Here is a 17,754-nt window from a genome sequence, read left to right as displayed (position 1 = left end):
CAGAGACATATGCATCCCAGGATCTTTACCTCCGGCATCTGGTGTTACCTCCACCCCTGAGGAAACTGTCCCAGAGGAAGGAGGCTCGGCACCTCCTGACCCTCAAGAGGAGGAGGAGAGGTAGTATCCCCGAGGGCCTCATACCGATTGGAAAGGACGATCAGAGGGTCGGAGACTGAGTTGTTCCTTCTATGGTCTGAGGCTACAACTGAAGAGGAGGATGGCGCCACCTTACTCTTACCCTTCTTCCTCCTATTCTTTTTCTGGCCACCATCTACTGTCTGCCCCTCCTCCTCATCCACAGTTTCGGATTCAGAGGCATGACTGGAGGAAGGAGCATCTTGACCTTCTTCCCTACGCAGTCTCCCCATCTCCTCGTCCAGTTTGGCCTCACCCAAAGCCTCAGAGTTATTCTGACCTCCTTCTGAGCCAGTGTCTGGAGTGGGACCCCGAGCTACCCCTGGCACCTGGGCATTCTCAAGGGCCCTCTCCAACCTGTGCTTCTCCTCTCGCCTCCGCATAGAGGGGGAATTATGTTTTTCCTTCACTGGCTTTGGTGCCCCCTCTCCTCCACTGGTCCCCTCCCCCGCCAGGGCAACCGTTAGGCTTTCCCCAGCAGGGGTGGTCACAGCGTTAGAGAATGAGCACGGACACTGGCTGAACAGGGGACCTAAGTCACCACACAAGTTACACCGAATCTGTCCACAGGTGGCCGCCAGGTGACCCACTCCACAGCAGAGGGCGCATATCTGCTGAGTGCAGTTGGCACTAAAGTGGTGTGGGTCACCACACCTGTGACACAGCTTCGCTGCCCCTGGTAGAAGATCTGAATCCTGTCGCATCCCAGGAAGGCGGCCGAAGGGATGTGGGCGACCGTGTTCCCTGAACGCCTGAGACGGACGGAAAACGTCCAGGCCCGGGCTCGTTTTTCATCAGCTCATAATTAGACCAAAAGAGATCTAGTCCCTCTGGCCTAACAAAGCTGACGTCAAACTCGGAGGAGCCGAAGGGGTGAATCAGGGCAAAGATGTCCCTAGCCCTGAAACTCATCTGGAAAAGAAGCTCCACCACCTTGCCCCTTTGGGGGCACGCATCTTCGCCTTTCCAGACCAGACGGGCCACATTCCTGCGACCTACCTCCTGCCCGGGTGTCTGGAGGGACCATACGGTCTCCCCATTCCTCTCTCGGAACGCTCCCAGACCATGTCTCTCCACCCAAAAAGACAGGCCCATCTCCTTTCCTTCTACCTGGAGCGTCCTTTCTCCTCTCTTTAGTGCCTCCAGGAAGCGCCGTTGCAACTTACCGTCACCAGATGCAGGAGGTAAAGATCCCACTGAACCCCCAGCCGGCACACTTGCATAACTCCTGGTGATCGGGAGAGCAACCGGACCAGACACCGTCCCTGTACTGCCACAAAAGCCACTACCACTCCTCCCATCTGCACCACTACCACTCCTCTCATTCACACCATTACCACTCCTCCCATTCACTCCACTACCACTTCACCCATTCACACCACTACCACTCCTCCCATCTACACCACTACCACTCCTCCCATCTACACCACTACCACTCCTCCCATCTACACCACTACCACTCCCACATACACCCCTCTCATCCACAGCACTACCACTCCCATCATTCACACTCCTTGTATTTACATTGCTTTCATTTACAGTATATATGGGATCAGCAGCTGCTTCACCCACTAACTCTGGGTTGTCCTGGACGTGTTTTAGCTTGGCCTTCTTGCTCCTTCTTAGGTCACCGGCGGCTGCCAACATTGACTCCTCCTCTATACAAGACGTCACCGTAGACGTCAAATCCCGAGGCTGAGGCTGCCCCTCTGGGCGCACCTCCACCCCTCCTCCTGCCACTGATGTGCAGGGACTCCCCTCCCTATCAGGGGAGATCCCCGCAGCATCCGCGCCACACATTGCGCCTGACCGCACAGGCTCAGCAGTAGGTCCCTGCGCCCGGACACTCCCCCCCTCTCAGGGGAGTGCCCTGCAGAGCTGGTGACATTGCCCACAATACTCGGGGAACCGTTCCCCTTGCATACTGCTGCATAACTGTCGCCCACCATTAGCCCGTCCTGCTCTTCCCTACCAGCAGGACGCGTGACTGTGGCACCCACGGCCATGTTGGATGCAGCACTGTACCCCCCGTGCTGGTCCCGTTCCACAGCAGAAGCGGGATCTGGCAGGGTGGTGGGCCCAGCAGCCTGAACCAACTTTTCAGGTGGCCAAGACTGCTGGAAAGGGGAAAAGACAAACTTCACTTGCTTTCCAGCCTTTTTCTTCTTCTTCCTTTTATTCTCCTCAGGGCCCGGGTCCTGGTCAAAACTGAAATTTTCCAGACGGGTGGGTGACTCCTGCATCATTATGGCCCGCAGGAGCCCCCCACCGACCGGGCTGCTGTCACCGCCATCACCAGATCTTCTCACCCCGTCCTGAGAATCGGCCGTAGCTCTCTCGCTCCCACCCCCCGCCGGCCTAGTTCGAAGGGTGGAAGTCTGGGGCTCCATAGCAGGAGGTTCTCCCAAGGAGGCTGCCACCCTCCGAGGAAAAAGGCTGTAGGAAAATCTGCTTCAATCCTCTCTCTCTGGAAAGCCCTGGAAATCAGACATACCCAACAGCTGCTGTGTTCCGCAGGAAGTGCTCTCTGCTGACACCTCTGTCCATGTCAGGAACTGTCTGGAGCAGTATAGGTTTACTATGGGAATTTTCTCCTGTTCTGGACAGTTCCTGACATGGACAGAGGTGTCAGCCTGGCAAGAGCATGAGAGGACCGATCAGATGAAGGTGAAGAGGCAGGTAAGGGCCCTCTCGCTGTCCTCTCAACTGATCGGGCTGCTGTGCTGCCTGCATCATTTTACTTTCATTTTTCAAGAGCATGCTTCAAACCCTGGTAACAGGACCAGAGCATACAGGAGCATGTTAGTGCAGGTGACACTGGTGACAGATTTCCTTTAAAAGCTGTTATGCAGCTTCAGTGGCAAAGTCAACCATTGGAACCTTATGATCACATTTCGGGGTGTCCAATGTGTGACAGGGGGAGCCCCCTCCCCCTGTCAAACCTGTAGATGTAGCAGTCTCCCTGATTGCGGTCCTGACAGTCCTGACAGTTGGGGCAGGTACTCAGCAGTATATGTATACATGTCATATAGTGGAAAGGGGTTAAAGAATTTATATAGGGTATTCATAGAATTGATTAGAATTAGATTCTAAAAATAAAAAATTACAGTTTGTCCAATATTCTGTACAGCTTAATTTTTTTTCATTTTGACAGAGAACACAGGAGAATAAGCTCCAATATTTGTTACCTCATATGTGGTCATATGCTGCTGTTTGTGCATAAGGTAGGGTTAAAAAGGAAGGGAGCACCATGTTGCATATTTCTTGCAGATTTTGATTTAAATAGAACTGTTTATCAGGCATAATTTGCATATTTTTTTCAGTTTACAAAGCTGTGTGAGGGCTTCTTTTTTTGAAGAAGGAGCTTTCATTTTTATTGGTGCTATTAAGGGGCACTGTGACTTTTTGACCTGTTTTTAACCCCTCAAGGACCCGGGGTTTTTCCGTTTTTGCATTTTCATTTTTTCCTCCTTTCAATTTTGCACCTAAAAATCCATATGATGGCTTATTTTTTGTGCCACCAATTCTACTTTGTAATGCCATCAGTAATTTTACCCAAAAATCTACAGCAAAAAGGGAAAAAAATCATTGTGAGACAAAATTGAAAAAAAAAAAAGGCAATTTTTCGGTAAAAATGACACCTTTTCTTTATTTTGTAGGTCCATACGGTTAAAATGATACCCTACTTATATCGGTTTGATTTTGTCATACTTCTGGATATAATCATAACTACATGCAGGAAAATTTATACGTTTAAAATTGTCATCTTCTGACCCCTATAACTTTTTTATTTTTCCGCTTATGGGGCGGTATGAGGGCTAATTTTTTGCGCCGTGATCTGGAGTATTTAGCGGTTCCATTTTTGTATTGATTGGACTTTTTGATTGCTTTTTATTCATTTTCTCATTAAATAAAAAGTGACCAAAAATACACTATTTTGGACTTTGGATTTTTTTTTTGCGTGTACGCCATTGACCGTGCGGTTTAATTAATTATATATTTTTATAATTCAGACATTTCCGCACGCGGCGATACCACATATGTTTATTTTTATTTACACAGTTTTTTTTTTTATGGGAAAAGGGGGGTGATTCAAACTTTTATTAGGAAAGGGGTTAAATGATCTTTATTCACTTTTTTTTTTTTGCAATGTTATAGCTCCCATAGGGGGCTATAACACTGCACACACTGACCTTTTACATTGATCACATTTCTCATAGGAAACCATTGATCAATGATTCTGCAGCTTGAATGCTCATGCCTGGATTTCAAGCAGTGAGCAGTCATTCAGCGATCAGACACCAGGAGGGAAGGTAAGGGGACCCGCCTGCTGTGTCTCAGCTGTTCGGGATGGTGATCCCGAACAGCCCCCGAGTTAGCCGGCAACATTTTAGTTTCACTGTAGATGCGGTGATAAACATTGAACACCACGTCTAAAGGGTTAATAGCGCGCGGCACCGCAATCCGTGCCAAGCACTATGAGCCACGGGTCCCGGCCGTTTTTGCGGCCAGACCCGACCCGCTATGATGCGGGGCCACGCGTTATAGAACGGAAGTGGACTCATGACATACCGGTACGTCATGGGTCCTTAACAGTTTAATAAATTTTCGGGGGAGAAAAGATAAAAAAAATAATTCTTGTTATTTATTTAATGATGTTCCCCGTGCAGTATAAATGACATGTTATCTTTATTCTGTGGGCTGGTACGATTCTGGCGATACCCAATCAATATAGTTTTTTTTCCCCATGTTTTTCTTTCTTTGAATAACAAAATCACATTAAAAAATATGAAAGAAGTGATCCGATTGGTTGCTATGGGCATCTAAGCAACTTTTCCTCTGGACAGGTTTTGATAAATCTCCCCTGAAATGATCAGCCCAGGCAAACTGAATAGACTCCCATACTTTTTTATTTCTCAGACCCTCATATTTGTCAACATTTAGAATTCCAAAATTAGAACATTTGAAGGGTGACGCCAGAGAAAACAAAAAGCAGAAACTTGGAACCTCCTCTGAACAGATTTTGATAAATCTCCCACTTCATGTGCACTACTTATGTTTTAGGATATGCAAACTCCCCTACAAAGGGAAGAGCTCTTGCTTCTTGGAACCACCTATTGGAGTACTTTGCATCTTTTCCCAGTGGAGCACTGCATGGCCTATAAGGCTACATTAACTCCTTAAGGACTTAGGACGTACTCATACGTCCTAAGTCCGGTCCCTGTCTATAACGCGGGGACCCCGCGTCATAGCGGGATGGTCCCGGCGCCTGTTCACAACCGGGACCCGCGGCTAATAGCGCGTGGCCGCGATCGGTCAGCCACGCGCTATTAACCCTTCCGAAGCGGTGCTCAAAGCTGAGCGCCGCATCGAAAGTGAAAGTAAAATCGCGATGCCCCGATCAGCTACCCGGAGAGAAGAAGGTCCCTACCTTCTTCCGTCGGTGTCCCGGCTCTGATTGATTGCTCCATGCCTGAGTTACAGGCTGGAGCAATCAACCGCCGATTACACAGCTTGATGCCATGCAATGGCAAGGCAACAATCTGTGTATGCAATCAGCCACTGCAAGCTCATAGGTCCCTATAGGAGCTATGAGCTCGCAAAAAAAGGGTTAAAAATAAGTTAACCCTTTTAGGTATTCCCTTCTGAATTAAAAGTTTAAATCACCTGGCATTTCCTAGTAACAAAATAAAACAGTGTAAATAAAAATAAACAAATGTGGTGCGGAAATTATAAAAATGTACCGCTTTTAAAACCACACGTTCAATGGTGTACGAGCAAAAAAAATTCAAAAGTCCAAAATAGCGCATTTTGATCACTTTTTATAACACAAAAAAGTGAATAAAATTGATCAAAAAGTCTGATCAGAACAAAAATGGTACCGCTAAAAACTTCAGATCACGGTGCAAAAAATGAGCCCTCATTTTAACCGTATGTATCATTTTAACCGTATGTACCTACAGAATAAAGATAAGGTGTCATTTTTACCAAAAAAATGTACTGCGTAGAAATAGAAGCCCCCAAAATTTACAAAATGGCATTTTTTCTTCAAGTTTGTCGCACAATGAATTTTTTTTCCGTTTCGCCGTGGATTGTTCGGTAAAATGACTAATGTCACTGTAAAGTAGAATTGGTGGCGCAAAACATGAGTCATAATACAGATTTTTAGGTGCAAAATTGAAAGGGTTATGATTTTTTAAAGGCAAGGAGGAAAGAACGAAAATGCAAAAACGTGAAATCGCTCAGTCCTTAAGGGGTTAACATATGTCAGACGATCGGGAGCGGTCCCAGATAGGAAGGCAACATTCTGGCTGAATGGAAACGAACCCCACAACTCCTCATGCCTTTCGGTGTTCTCCTCAAGGAGAAACATTGGGGGGTATTTATCAAATTTGCCTGTTGACAGTTTCTTTTTACCCTTTTTTTTTTTTACTTTTGTTTTCGTGGACAAGCACCAAATTTATCATTTGGTGCAAGTTGTTAGTAATTTTGGCTCAAATGTTGAAATCAGCTGTTCCCAGCGCCTTTTACACAGAACTTACCACCACAGAGGACAGCGTATTTTACCCTGTAGAGCAGCCATTTCGGAGTCTCTCCTGCAGTATATCAGCAAGCGACATGAGTTATTTTCTTTTGTGGGGTTTATAGCCACCATGTGAAATGGATTTTATTTTCAACTTGAGTAGTTTTTTTTTTTTTTTTACTTTAGTGCAGTGGTCTTCAACCTGCGGACCTCCAGATGTTGCAAACTACAATTCCCAGCATGCCCGGACAGCCGTTGGCTGTCCGGGCATGCTGGGAGTTGTAGTTTTGAAACATCTGGAGGTCTGCAGGTTGGAGACCACTGCTTTAGTGCTTATCTTTCCTGAACCTGTGTGGCCATGTCCAATGCTGGCTCAACGGAGGGTGAAGGTTCCTCAGAGACAATTATGTCGCAGGATAGTATTGAGCCGCCCTGGAGGCGTCGCTGCTTTCACAAAAAAAAAAAAAAAGGTTATGTATTTTGAAGCCTTTACATTTTCTGACATTGCTAAGTGTGTTTTCCATGTGCAAAATTTCTTGGCGGTGATTTGCGCCAAAAAAAAACTAAAGGCGCAAAATTGCGCCAAAAATCGATTGGCGCAAATGATGAATTACTGACTAAAGTTAAAATCACACACAGGACCGTGTGATTTTGATAAAGTTGTAAAAATTACAGTGGAGAAAATGTGCCAAACTTTGTCGCAAAAAGACACTGCGCCAAAGCATTGCGCCAAAGTTATGTTAAAAAAAAACACATAAATCCTTTGATAAATACCCCCCATTATTCCCTGAGACTTGAAATACAACAAAACTAGGGTATAGTGAGCCTTAAAGGGGTTCTCCGGTGCTTAGACATCTTATCCCCTATCCAAAGGATAGGGGATAAGATGCCTGATCACGGGAGTCCTGCCGCTGGGGACCCCCGTGATCTTGCACGCGGCACACAGTTTGTAATCAGTCCCCGGAGCGAGACGTCACGCCTCCGCCCCCGTGTGACGTCACGCTCCGCCCCTTTGGATAGGGGATAAGATGTCTAAGCACCGGAGAACCCCTTTAACTAGGGTGTGACTTGTAGTAAAGGGCGAGACTTATCCCCCTGCTGGGCATAGTACAGGGACAAACTCTCACCCATTTCTGTGCAAAAATGATCCCTCTTATGGAGTGGGGTAAAGGGAAAGCGTCCACCTGACACGTGACTTTAGGCACAACTTGCGACACCTTAAAGGAGTACTCCGGCGCGCACTTTTTTCCTTTTATCCCGTCCGGGCTGCAAAATAAAAGAAAACACACTTTCTCTTACCTGCCAACGAGCCCCCGGAGCTCCGGTACAGGTGTTCGGTCCCCGGGCTGTATTCTTCTTACTTCCGGTTAGCCCGGCACATCACACGGAGCTTCAGCCTATCACTGGCCGAGGCGGGACATCGCTGCGGCCGGTGATAGGCTGAAGCTCCGTGTGACGTGCCGGGCTAACAGGAAGTAAGAAGAATACAGCCCGGGGACCGAACACCTGTACCGGAGCACCGGAGAAAGTGTGTTTTCTTTTATTTTGCAACCCGGACGGGATAAAAGGAAAAAAGTGCGCGCCGGAGTACTCCTTTAAGGCGGTGTATGTTTGTGCGCAATGGCATGTGTCTCTTTGTAGTAAATCCTGTAGGCCAAAAATGGTGTGAGCTTTATATATGTGCGGCGCACCAAGAAGCTGCAGATGATACATGTCCCCCAGAGAGTCTAAGACACATAAGAAATGTCACACATGGCACTTACAATAGGGGAGGGGGGTGTTCCGAAAAAAAGGAATATTTTTCAATTGAACTCAATCATAAAATAACCCTATGTAACAAAACTTTTCAGTCATTTTTTAAATATAGTAATGACGTGTGAACATTGTTTTGAGTCCATTGAGTCCCCAAATTTTTCAAACTTTACCATGTGGGTGTGGCACTACAACTCCCAGCACGCTATGACACAACAGCTGGAAAGCCACAAGTTACAGAAAGAATGCAACAGGCAAGAGAAGCATGGTCCGTGCCCTGCGCGGTAATAACTCCTCACAGCCGGCGGCCTCCCTGTAGATAGGCGATACCGCTCCAGTAGGGACAGTGGAGAAATGTACACGAGCGTGCAGCAGGAGAAAGGCGCGCAGGAGCTCTCCGCTGTGTGTGTGACGTGTGATTGTTCCCGCTCCCTGAGCTCTGTGTATGTGGTAACCGCACCCACCCATCCCCTGGTACTACTCAGTCCGTCTTCTCATCCAGCAGTCTGCACGTTGTCTGGGCGCAGGACCGGGAGGTAAGAGCTCATAGGGCGGCAATGTCTTCTGATCCTGGCCCCTCATGTGTATATAGGTGATAGGTGGGGGAGTGCACAGACCTGCTGTAGTGTCGGTTCACATGAGCCTTACTGCGACACGTCGGGGAGGCTGCTGCGTAGCCCAGATGTTGTCAGCTGGTAAAGTGGCAGGATGGCTCTGCCACAACTGAGGGCTGTATATAGGAGCAGGGAGTGTGGACCCCACGTAGAGCTGTGCCAAACTTGCTACGACACTTAAAAAATATATATATTTTTTTTATTTTTATAAATTCAGTATTTTTTTAAATAAGACTGAACTTTATTTTGCTCGGGACATTTTCTAGCATGAGAATAAAACCCTTCCAACATGAAGTTATATTAGTGCCGTATAAGCTTTTTTTTTTTCTTTAACGTTAATTCCTTCAGTTTTTGTTTTTTCGTTCTTACGGGTCAGGTGATTCTTATCATTTGAAATATAAATACACACGGCAGTTTTCTGGCATTTTTCTCCTATAGAAGTCTGAATATTTCATAAAACAAATGTTTCCCAATGTTCAGCATGCTGCAATTTTGGAAGACTTCCAACTAAGCAAATGTGTTTAGGCTTGGTTCATACTATGGAATACAGAGATTCCGATGGTGGTCGGCTAAATCCGTTTGACCATGTGGACATTGCTCGCCTCCATAGACTGCAGTGTATTCCGCCTGAACAAGCTCATTCTTTTGGCGGATGAATTTCTGCTGCTGAAATTCTGTTGCGTGCTCTGTGACAACAATGGAGCTTTGCTGCAGCGGAATTTTAAAATGGAATTTCGTAGTGTGAACCCAGCCTTAATGTTATATCAGTGCCTCCAGCTGTTGCAAAACTACAACTCCCAGACTGTCCGGCTCTCCGGGCATGCTGGGAGTTGTAGTTTTGCAACAGCTGCAAATACCCCAGATGGGAAACACTGTGTTATAGTGTGAACCTGTGTCTCTCCAGCCATAGGTTTGGAATGTAATTGATAGCGTGAGCAATGTCTCAGCAATACACAATATATATATATATATATATATATATATATATATATATATATATATATACACATAAATACACACACAGTGCACCAGCTGCAGTTGTCAGCACCTTCTTCCCAGTTTGACACTGAAATGTCCATAGTGATGGAAATCATCTAACACATTAGTGGTTTAGTGATCTTCTTACATCTGTTGCTCTCCAGTTACAGTAACACTACAGCCTCTTATCCAGGTATGCTGGGAGTTGTAGTGTTACAATGGCCAGACGGCCACAGCTTTAGACTGCAGTCCAAATCATAGATGTGAAGTGCGTGTTATCTCCACCCAGTCCCAGCCAGATGTGAGTGACTGTCCTATAACAATATAAAGTAATTTAGGAAACGCCCTAAGAAACCCTTAATATGGATGAATAGAGTAAACGTTTCATTGCTGTGTATTGCCGACTGTCTACAGGGCTGTGTTCTCATCGCACATTTCCATCGGGATTTACTATTAGCCCAGTGAATACGATTATGACCATAAGTGGACAAGTAATGTGATCTGCTCCTGGCAGCCGTCCATAGTATGTCCTGTAATAGGGATATTCCACAGTAAGTCATGTAGAACTAGACTGTGTTATTGTCTCTAGCAGAACAGGAGGTACCATGCCCTCTGTACTAAACCCTATTTTTATAATGTAATAGCATCACATGACACATCACTGAACAGAGGGAAGATTGTCAGGCGTTGATTCAATTATACTTATTTATCGGTGGAAAAAAATCATCATCCTATGTTTATGGATACAACCTAATAAGTGGAAGCTAGGCATTGGCGCTGAACTGGAGTGGTACATTGTGCCCACTCTGCAGCTATAAACAAAAAGTATAACATATATACTCGAGTATAAGCCGAGTTTTTCAGCATGATTTTTCGTGCTGAAAATGCCCCCCTCGGCTTATACTCGAGTGAACTCTCCGCCTGTCAATCCCTTCATCAGTGGTCTTCAACCTGCGGACCTCTAGATGCTGCAAAACTACAACTCCCAGCATGCCCAGACACGCGACGGCTGTCCGGGCATGCTGGGAGTTGTAGTTTTGAAACCTTGAGATCTGCAGGTTGAAGACCATTGTTGTTTTTGTCATCATCCAGACCCCCCTTTAGTTTTCTACTCACCTCCCCTCGATAGGAAGGAAGGGGTGAGCTGGTCTTGGCCATCTATGCTGCAGGGACCGTCCAGTGGGGAGGGTTAGTCGTTCCGGGCTGTCCATTTTCACCGTGGGGCCCTCTTCTCCACGCTCCGGGCCTGCCCCGGACTAGTGATGTTGCCTTGACGACAACGCACAGGGACGACCCTGTGCGTCGTCGTCAAGGCAACGTCACTAGTCCGGGGCAGGCCCGGAGCGCAGAGAAGAGGGCCCCATGGTGAAAAATTTTTGATGGGTTTGATTTTTTTCACCTCACACCGGAACGACTAACCCTCCCCACCGGACGGTCCCTGCAGCATAGATGGCTCGGACCAGCTCACCCTTCCTTCTTAGTGGCCTCGGCTTATATTCGGGTCGGCTTATACTCGAGTATATACGGTAGCTGGTGCTCCTAATACTTAATCAGGGGTCTCTATGGAAAAAAACAGCCATCCAAAAGGTTGTACCTAGAGTTTTGCTGCATTTAGAAAAGTAAACTCCCCCAAAATAGGAATAAATATTGTATGTAATGTATTGTGTAAATCTCTGTTGAATTTCAGTAAACATTTGCCTGTTTTTTTTTTTTGCTAAACACACCTTTTATGAAGCCACACTTAGGGTGTGCCCTTACAGGACGGACGTGATGCGGGTAGTAGGTTTATTATGGATATGCTGTTGCAGATGTACCCCTAAGGATACGTTCACATGTAGCACATACACTCCAGATTTTACACAAGGAAACCCACAGGTAAAATCTGCAGTTGCAAAAAAGACCGCAACAGCAGAAATTTGTACTAAGTTCCCTCCAGCCCATACCACACAACCTGCATAGGTCTACACTGTTTATAAGGAAGCTTTATGATGAATATGGGGGAAGTGCACATGGCATACACCCAGGCAAACATACGGTAACTTGATTTAGCCATCAGTGATAAGTTCTCCCTCATTGTGCTGGAGAGTCTGTTACTATGTTGACATAGGCTTTTGCTGGGATCTGATGTGGTTTCCTGTTGGAGGTTGGTGATGATCTCTAGATAAGATGTCCCCGGGCTAATGTTTTCTTGCACATTCTTTGGATGGTTTGCCTGGCAGGCTGCCTTTAATGCCATTCATTTGTGACTGTGACGCAGCAACTTAAAGGAGTAGTCCGGCGCGCACTTTTTTCATTTTATCCCGTCCGGGCTGCAAAATAAAAGAAAACACACTTTCTCTTACCTGCCAACGAGCCCCCGGAGCTCCGGTACAGGTGTTCGGTCCCCGGGCTGTATTCTTCTTACTTCCTGTTAGCCCGGCACGTCAGACAGAGCTTCAGCCTATCACTAGCCGAGGCGGGACATCGCTGCAGCCGGTGATTGGCTGAAGCTCCATGTGACGTGCCGGGCTAACAGGAAGTAAGAAGAATACAGCCCGGGGACCGAACACCTGTACCTGGTATACCTGAGCTCCGGGGGCTCTTTGGCAGGTAAGAGAAAGTGTGTTTTCTTTTATTTTGCAGCCCGGACAGGATAAAATTAGGTAAATTAGTTCAGCTTTCAGGGGCTCCGGTGGGCTGGAAAAGGTGGATACAGTCCTAGGAGACTCTTTCCTAGGAATGTATCCACCTTTTCCAGCCCACCGGAGCCCCTGAAAGCTGAACTAATTCACGCAGGATAAGTCATCAACTGCCGAGCCGAGAAGTTTGTGACGAATCGAATTTACTGTAAGTTCGCTCATCTCTAGTGGTAATGATGCAGCCTGTCGTGTGCAGCCAAGTCATTCAAGCCCCCTAAGAAGGAATGTGTGATCTAGAATCTTTTATATTGTGTTTAATGCTATTGTCTTTCACTGTACAGGCAGCATTAAAGGACAACTGTAGTGGAACACTTTTATATATGTCTGGGTCTCAAAAATAAACAAAATAAACTCGTACACACCTTCCTACGAGCCCCCGTTGGTCCGGCACAGGCCACACGGTCCGGCAGTGCTGACCTCATTCCACCTGGGGACGGGGGTGCCGCAGAGCCGTCAGCGTATCACAGGCCAGGGCGATGTCCCGCCCTGGCCTGTGATAGGCTGAGCCCACTGTCATGTAAGGAGCCGGCCCGAGCTCCTTACATGACAGTGGGCTCAGCCTATTACAGGCCGGGGCGGGACATCGCTGCGGCCGGAGATACGCCAACGGCTCTGCAGCGTCCCCAGGAAGTGGAATGAGGTCAGCAGTGCCGGACCAACGGGCGCTCGTAGAAAGGTATGTATGAGTTTTGTTTGTTTTTGAGGCCCGGGCATATATAAAAGTGTTCCACTACAGTTGTCCTTTAACTCATGATTCCTCCCACCTACAAGAGAGGAAGTTGACTGAGGTCATATTGACAAGGGAAGGTTTTCACTGCAAGCTCATATGCACAAGCCCCATGGTTTTGTAGTGTTGTGACGTACAGTATTACACTTTTCTATCACGTTGCTTTTGGGTCATACGGTTTGGCAGCCGTCAGCATAGCTACTTAAAAGGAAAACTGTCACATTTAAAATGCAGTCCTATCTGCCGGCAGCATGTTATAGAGCTGAGCAGTGTGTTACATAGTTTTGTGGGAAAAGTTCCAGGATAACTTGTCATTTTATTCATATTAATCTCTGATCATTTTGGAATAAGTTATGTGGGTGGTCCTACTCCACAAGAGATTGACAGCTACCTGTGTATATAAACACCTACATAGGAGACTATACCTCTAAGGGGTAAGTAATGTGCAAAATAGAAGCACCACCAAAAATACAGAAAAAATTATGCACAGATAAATAACTAAGCAATAAATGAGAGAAAGTTAACAAAATCTTTATTGGAGTATATCATTAATTAAAAGACAATAGCATGAATACAGAATAAAAACAAGGCACCAGAAAATACTGCAGATGGGTAGGTAAGGACTGGAACTAGGTATAGAGAGGTACTGGTTATGGATATAAATGCGAGGTCATAGGGCAATAAGAGTACAAATCAAACAGAAAACGCACCAGATGGCTGCTAAACGCAAGCCCAGGGGCAGGGAAAGAGTAGACACAGGGGATCAAACCCAGGGACCAGAGAGAACAAGTATGCCAGACCTTACCTACCAACCCCAACGATCGTTTCACCACTGAATGGCTTCCTCAGGGGGTGTATATGTGTACATATAGACAAGGCTGTCAATCACTGAGTAGGACCGTCCGTTTGACTAGGACCGTTTGAAGAGGACGGGACACGTTGAGGACTTTGCTACAGGTTATCCGGCAAAAAATAATAATTCTGCCATTATGCCTAGGCTGCTGCAATTTTTATTTTTTTAACCTTTTTAATGGACGTTATCGGGACAGGTCACAACGGGCACAAGGACGGGTCACGTTGTGACCCGTCCTTGTGCCCGTTGTGACCTGCCCCGACAACGTCCAATAAAGGTTAAAAATAAAAAAATAAAGCCTAACGGACCTGTTATGGGCGGGTCTTAAGTAGCCTTAATGTTATTTAGACGGCACTTCCACCAGTATGCTCCTGATAAATTTAGATTTTAGTGTGATGTAACGGGCCCCGACACCAGGAAGAAGGCCAGACTCTGACTCAATACATCACACTGTGGCTCAGCCTATCACTGGCCGAGGCGGGTTCAGCTTAACCACAGTGTGAAATGTTGGGCTCCAAAAGGAGGTGGAAGACTGATACCAGTGTCATCAGGGGAGCAGCAGAAGACAAGGTTTTTTATTGCAGCAGCCTAGGCATAATGGAAGAATACATTTTTTTTGCAGGATAACCTGTTACAAAGTCCTCAACAATAAAGTTCTTGTGGATTTTGACTTCCAAATTTGAGCCAATGGATAGATTCGGCAACAAATTGACCAAAGTTAAAAAAAAAAGAAGGCTACTTTCTTCCAAATAGAGTACTACAATTGTCTTCAGGTTGTATGTGGTATTACAACTCCCCTCGATTCTTTTCAATAAAACTGAGCTGCAATAACACACACAACCTAAGGACAAGAATCGTGCTGTTTTTGGAATAAAAAACAGCTATGTTCTTCTACTCATGTATAACCCCTTTAAAATTGTTGCAGCAGGTCTGTGCAGACTTGTTCACTTAGCTGGTACTGTAATATTCTGGGGATTTTCCACCTGCTAAATCTGCATGTGTAGGCCCACATTCAACAATTTACATGAATTTAGTAATGGTGAGTAATTAGTAAATCAAATTGTCTTGTTTTATATTGACTGTGCATACAGTCCCCTGGAAGTGAACTGAGTTAATGCATACCCTCCAAGACAATCAGTCAGAAAGAAAATGTGTCATGGAAGATTTGTTTAAGGGGTTAGGAGGATGACTTCATAGCTGGGGGTCATGGGGATTTGGAATGTCTGTAGTATCACATTCTCTGTCAGTTTAAGGCTAGACACTCCATGTATATCCCACTGTCTCCAGTCTCCCACTCCTTCCCAGAAATATGAGCCTTGCTGAGCAAACCCCGGAGTGCATCGTCCACACGGTATCTATAGACATCAGCTATGTGTTGCTTGGGTGGATGTGGACATTGCAGTTGTCTGACATATCACTTGTGCAATTTCAAAACAAACAAGAAACTTCAGGCTTAAATAAGCTAAAAACCTAATAAATTAGAGAGAAACACAAATGTTTAATTGAAAGTGTGGAAGGTAAAGTTAACCATTAAATCAACCACAGTATATCTCGGTGTAAAACCACTCACATGGTAACAGTGACATCTACATGTTCCTGATATCAGGACATGACTCATTTGTTAGGAATCTGAATACGGCACGTCACTTGTTAGGGGGCCTAGTAACATAGAATACCTACTATTGTTACCACTTTCCCTGCCATTTAGCCCCTCAGTCTTCCCCTAAATCCCCATCTTCCTTACCCTCTGTGCCTCTGGGTGTCTTTTTAAAGCTTCTGCTGGCCTGTAACATCTGTGGCCTTCCTCTAGCACTGAGGCTGCGACCTGGAGTGCATTCTGGTAGCTGGATCAGGGTGCAGGGAGGATGGCCATCACTAAGGTCTGTGAACTGCTCCTCCTTCCTTGCAGCAAGGTTCATAGGTTAACCCTTCAGGGGATATCCCCTCTCTTTTCTCCTGTTACCCTTTTAGTTGCTGTCCCTTTGCTCTTACCCTCTATAAACCCCTTAGGTGCTGTCACCTCTCTTTTCCCCCTGTTAACTCTTCACAATGTGGTCCTCACTTCTTCCTGTCCTCTTCTTCTGGTCCTCTTTTTTTTTTTTTTTATCCGATTAATTGAACTAATAATCAGCTAACTAATTGATGTTGCATATAATCATTAGTTGCAATGCGATATGTGTGTGTGTGTTTGTATTGCAGGTGATCTTTTTTATCCAGTTCCAATAAGTTTAGCCATCTGCCTCGTTGCTAATTTTAAGTTCTTTGCAATGAATGCGGGCTCCTGTGCAAATATGCATAAGATCATCAGTTGAATAAGGCAGAAGAGCAGGACCCAGGGGACAAGAAACAGCTTAAAGGGGTTGTTTCCTTAAGAAAAATAGGTCTAAATTGATGAATTGTGTGAAATAAAAAAAATTTGAAATGTACAACTATTACTAAAAATGTACTGCTTCAGAAATATTGACTTAGTAATTCCCCTATACATCTTTGTATACAGGTTAGTGTGAGTGATCCTGCTGTCAGTTTCCCTTTAAAGGGGTACTCCGGTGAAAACCTTTTTTCTTTTAAATCAACTGGTGGCAGAAAGTTAAACATATTTGTAAATTACTTCTATGAAAAAATCTTAATCCTTCCTGTACTTATTAGCTGCTGAATACTACAGAGGAAATTCTTTTATTTTTGGAATGCTCTCTGATGACATCACAAGCACAGTTCTCTCTCTGCTGACGTTATTATAAATAATAAAAATGTTGTCCTTAGTGGGATTTGAACACAAGTCCCCAGCACTGCAAGGCAGCAGTGCTAACCACTGAGCCACCATGCTGCCCTTAGCATACATCTGCTATGCATGGTTGCTAAAATGGACAGAGATGTCAGCAGAGAGCACTGCATTCGTGATGTCATCAGTGTTCCAAAAAGAAAGGAATTTCCTCTGTAGCATTCAGCAGCTAATAAGTACTGGAAGGATTAAGATTTTTTAATAGAAGTAATTTACAAATATGTTTAACTTTCTGCCACCAGTTGATTTAAAAGAAAAAAGGTTTTCACCGGAGTACCCCTTTAAAGTGTTTGTCCAGTTTAAAATACCTAATTTACCCTATTACTGAATTGTGAGTTGATAAGGGACAGCGGACCTGTCCTGTCCTCCAATTCACATTGAAGAAGCTCTATAAAGTGTTGCCCTGTAGTAATAAGCCATGTTCCAGGCTAGACTTTAGCTAGCCTGGAACATGGCAGCAATAAACTTGTAGATTCGCGAGTGCATGTGTTGAGTTTGGCTGTTTTTTCTTCCTCCTCTGGCATTGAGACAAGTGAAAAGGAGAGGGAGAATATGTCTTGTCACAAAGTGTGTGATGGTTTGCCAAGAAATACGTTATTTTTGAGCTTATTACAGCATTAAAGTTATGTGGGTCAGAAGCTTGTTCCATTAACCTGCGTGAAATGTACAATGAAGAGCTGTTGAATTGTGAGTGTATTGTAAGTCCCATCAG

General features: G+C 45.4%; 1 protein-coding gene across 1 annotated transcript in view; it reads left to right on the top strand.

Moving 5' to 3' along the window:
- The first annotated feature begins 8,730 nt into the window (after positions 1-8,730).
- Positions 8,731-17,754, top strand: part of MYADM (myeloid associated differentiation marker) — a 34,247-nt gene continuing 25,223 nt past the window's right edge. The window contains exon 1 of the mRNA XM_056542077.1: positions 8,731-8,949. The gene's annotated coding sequence lies outside the window, so the exon portion shown is untranslated. The remainder of the gene's footprint in view (positions 8,950-17,754) is intronic.

Source organism: Hyla sarda, chromosome 10 (genome assembly GCF_029499605.1).
Source record: "Hyla sarda isolate aHylSar1 chromosome 10, aHylSar1.hap1, whole genome shotgun sequence".
Lineage (NCBI taxonomy): Eukaryota > Metazoa > Chordata > Amphibia > Anura > Hylidae > Hyla > Hyla sarda.
The sequence above is the reverse complement of the archived record's forward strand: the minus strand, read 5'-3'. Positions and strand labels throughout refer to the sequence as shown.